Here is a 4,635-nt window from a genome sequence, read left to right on the forward strand (position 1 = left end):
TCTGAACCTGAAAATGACAGCTATTATCCAGATTTACATTTTATTCCAGCTAGAATAAAGCCAATAAATCACTGGGCTTTTGGCTGCTTGGATAATTACAATGTGAGTGGCTGGTATGAGTTTCACTGGGGGAAGATGCTTTCAGAGGGTTAGAGCACAAAGTGGAAAGAATGACAGCAAAAAATGGACTTGATTTCCATACTGAGATGAGAGCTTGTGGCATGCAAATCATGAACAGAGTAACCTCTGCTGAGACCCATCAGCCCTCCTCATCAAATACCCAGGATAGGTAAGTCTGTGTGGTAAATATTATTGAGCTTATAGCTCAAGCGAACAACCTTTTGGTTTAAGGGGACAGAGGAGTTTTTAATTGCATATTAAAAATATTCTCATGCATCTTTGCCAGTAGTGATTTTACCATAGACACTCTCTTCAGTATAACTTACCAGTGTGCTTCCATGAGAACAGACATTTTGAAATCTAAATTCTTAGTTATGATTAGTTTAATACACGCTTGTAATCACATCTGCATATCTGATGACTGAGTAGCAAGAAATTCAGCTATACACAGCTCTCAAAGATATTTCAAATAATATGTGATCTAAAAGTTCCTAAGTCTGTATTGTACAACTGCTCATTTCATCCTGTAACAAATACTTTCATTCCTCAAACAGGAATGGCTCTGTTTTATGACAAATGTAACGTATGTTTCACAGCTCCTCTCCATAGTGGTCGTGACTTCTCCATAATTCAGTCCTGACTGAATCTTCCATATTTTTTTTCTGGATGACATCACACCAGGAACCTGAAAAAATTATTTAAAAAAAATAATTAGCTATATTATTCTGTATGACTATCTAATTAGTATTTTTAAATGTCAAGACATATTCCTAAATAAAAATAGAAAAGTATGTGTATATATCAAAGTACTATTTTTCAACAGCTCTACTCTTATCCTTTGATGAACTGTCTAAAACTTTATGCAAATAAACCAAAAAATAGTTATGTTTTTTACAGCAAAGTTGAGAAAACTCTTTCTAAAACAGCTGATATTTTATCTAATTGAACTTGTCTTGGGCAGCCACAGCAGTGGGATGTATCTATTGTCACAATAGGCATACCTTACACAGATGCAATAATTCATTATTATTATACTGAGTTGATTGCATCTTCCATAAAACTGCCTTTTCTCTTGATGCTTGTTGTTGTTGTAGTTTTTTACTATATTATGTAAGACCAACTTCTATACTTTTTGTAATAAAAACACCTCTGGGAGCGAGTCTGCAGTTAAAGCTGTTTATTCTTACCTTATTTCTTTCTGCTTTACAAGGACTGTGAGAATCACCAAGTATCCTCCAATAAATGTAGCAGGCATACATTCAATTGGAAAAATTTCTATTTAGTGTTGAACACATCAACATCAGTTTGTTGCAGGATAAAGACAATAAATATTTGCAGAGAGCATCAGATAAAAGTCTGTACCAAGATAAAGCATAAGCATATAAATCTTCCTAGTCTACTTGAAAAAATAATTAGTAAATGAAAGAAAAAAAACCACAACAAAAAAACCCCCACCCAAACAGATATATTTATCCTCTGTTGGGACATTAAAATATCTTTATAAAACAGGGGGGAAAATATCAAACTTTTTTTTAGTTATGCAACCATCATGAGACTATATGTCATGAGAATATCATCACCAAATCTCTGTAGTAGTTAGAATTGGATGAGATCATACAAGCTGTAATAAAAGATAATAAAACATAGCTAAGCTGTAGGAAATTAAGAAAAAGACACGACAAGAACATGAAATAATGCCACTATAGAATTACTTTAATACCAAGGAATGATAAAACGGAGAAGAGGAAGAACACTTAGCTAGGATGAAATACAAAAAAGGCTGAAATATAAAAGAAGATAGGGGGGAAGATAAAACAGGCTGGATAGAAGGAGAGGATTAATTGTGCTGAAACAGGAAATAATGATAGTCTTTAAATATCATGCTGAAGACCAACTGGGAGCCAGAGCAGTATAGCTAAATGAAGAGATTGTCCTTGTTCCTTCTGAGATCTTTATTTGCTTGAGTATAAACATGATGTATTCATTACTCAGGCACTTAAAGGATTATAAATATGGGAGAAAAATAGAGAAAGACACTCCACTCTTTCTCTCTGAACTTTATGCAGAATAAATAGACAGAAAAAAACCATTTGTATACACTAGTGCTTGAATGAAAAATTTCCTTTTCTTTTGTTAGATCCTTTTTCTGAAGGACAAATATAAGATAGTAGTATTAAACTTGTGTTTTCTTTATTTAATAGAATTATAAAATGGACTCACAAAAATAAGTTAGGCTGGGGCTGAGTCTAAATGTCAGGTGGTCCAAGTCTCTTCTCACAATCTGGTCATTTTACACAAAATTATGAAATCATATTGCCCAGAAAGTCTTCCAAAACTGGTGTTGTATATACAGAATTAGCCAATATAAAAAGTGTCTCAGCAGCTCATAATTAACAACTCATTTACAAAAATATGATGGTTTCACACATTAGTAAAAGTAGAAATAGCAGTAATAATAGAAAATCAAACATATTCTGTGTTTTGTATAAATTGATTGAATTCCCTATTTAATTTTCTTATTTAATAAGGTTTTTATTTTCTTTAGAGCTATGTCCTTTATTAACCTATTCCTGAAGAGAAAAAGGAATTTTGGCTTATACATTAACTCTATTGATACAGATATTCTGTGGTCACAAATGTAATATATTAATTACTGGGAATATACATAATAGTAACTGTGATGAATTATATCACATGAAGTGAAGTGATGAAGTACATGCATTACATGAAATTAAACAATAAGGCAAAAAGATCCACCTGAGAACTAATATTGCTCCAAATAAAGAATCTAGTAACTGCAACAAGGCAGATTTTCCAGGAGAACAAAACAAAAAGTAGCAATAGTATACATTTTTGTTCTTCATATATATTTTAAATTTTTCTACAAATTGGAAAAACCTTTTTGCCAAAATATACTACTCAGTTTGAAGAAATAAATACTTATGTATTCCATTGTTGCAAATTATACTGTACTTTAAACTAAGTATTGTACATTTCTATTTAGCAGCTAAAACTCTACTGTGTTCAAGAACTGAACATTTAGGAACATGTGGAAAATTTTTATGTAAGTATCGCTTTCTTGATTATGCTGATATTTACAGTTTCAGAAGGTTTGGGTTGGAAGAGTGATGTGTCCTGTTAACTGTATTTAGTTGATGCAGCAGGCATCATAAGCTCCCACTGGTATCAGGATCTAACTCTGCAGAGTATTGAGGATGGAATGAAATATTTCTCTCACGTCACAAGTATTCTGGGTAAGTCCAGTTATGAGTAACATAAGTTCCTATTAACAATCCACCTTGTTAATCCCCTAAAATTTCTCACATCCAGTATTTACTTTATCAGTATCTTTTTTGTTAACACATTACTGTACTGTTAAGGTCTTAGTAGGGTTGAAAGCAATAGCTTGACCTTCCTTTAATAATTGCTGAAATTAATAAAATTTGGCAGAACTTGTCAAGAATGTTAAGTCCTAAGGAAAAAAAAGAGGCTTGAGAAAAATGACTTTATTACTGATGCAATCAATATATACTAATGTAGAGGCTAAAAATACAAGAAGATATTTTATCCCATCTTCTCCATCAACGTCTGATGAAAAAAAAAATTGTGTATTTTATTTTTGTCTAAACTCAAACTTCTTGGTACCTGTTTTGAAACTCTTTATTAGCAAAATACACTTTCAGATTAGTAACATATTGGCATAATCTTTGACTCATTGCTATGTCAAGTATTTTTGCTGTGGGGGAACGGGAGTGTATTTCTATAAATCAAGCAGAAAGTGTTAATTTTTTCTTCTTTTCTTTTTTTTTTCCCATCAGGATTTTTCTGAAAGGAAATAAGTTTTTTGTCAATCTGTCTCTTGCTGATAAAATGACAAGACAAGCCCAGAGACGTGAAAAGCCATGCAATTCCTAAACCAAGTCAGTTATTATCTCTCAGAGCTAAGACCTCATAGCCAAACAGGACAAAGGATGATGCTATACCATGATCTTTTGACCTTGAATATGCAAACAAATAATTTTATATAGAATTTAGAAAAATTCTTCTGAACATTTCATTGACCCTGTCTACATATGCAGAAAACATGCAATGGCAAGATGACTTTTACATCTTTCTTTATTCTGGAATCACTGTTAATTTTAGACACACTTGTACTCTGTTTCTAGGTAAAAACTAAAAAACCAGAATTGCAGTTGAAGCAAATTTGTAAGACTTACAAAATCATTATTTTTTCATCTATGTATTACATTACAAATCAACAAACAAGAAACCAAAGATAGTTTCTATTCTGGATTTCCAAAATAATTTTTTCCTTAAAATACAAGTTCCTTTTTAAAATTAAGATTAAATTCCTTACCCTTTTCAGCATGATGCATGTGTAAGCATCAGAAAAATCCTATTATTGCTGCTTGTCAAATTGCTTTATTTTCCCCTCAGGAGCACATAGCACCAGAATTTCCTCTTGCATCCAAATAAAGATATTCAGAGCAGCACTACTGTAGAGTATATATTTTT

At 32.0% G+C, this 4,635-nt stretch overlaps 1 long non-coding RNA gene across 1 annotated transcript in view; it reads right to left on the reverse strand.

Moving 5' to 3' along the window:
- Nucleotides 1-361: 361 nt before the first annotated feature.
- Nucleotides 362-4,635, reverse strand: part of LOC135295257 (uncharacterized) — a 4,616-nt gene continuing 342 nt past the window's right edge. Inside the window, exons 1-3 of the long non-coding RNA XR_010357295.1 lie at nucleotides 4,478-4,635; nucleotides 1,308-1,476; nucleotides 362-805 (exon numbers count right to left, since the gene is read on the reverse strand). The exon at nucleotides 4,478-4,635 is cut by the window's right edge and continues 342 nt beyond it. This is a non-coding gene — a long non-coding RNA (uncharacterized LOC135295257). The remainder of the gene's footprint in view (nucleotides 806-1,307; nucleotides 1,477-4,477) is intronic.

Source organism: Passer domesticus, chromosome 2 (genome assembly GCF_036417665.1).
Source record: "Passer domesticus isolate bPasDom1 chromosome 2, bPasDom1.hap1, whole genome shotgun sequence".
Classification (NCBI taxonomy): Eukaryota; Metazoa; Chordata; class Aves; order Passeriformes; family Passeridae; genus Passer; species Passer domesticus.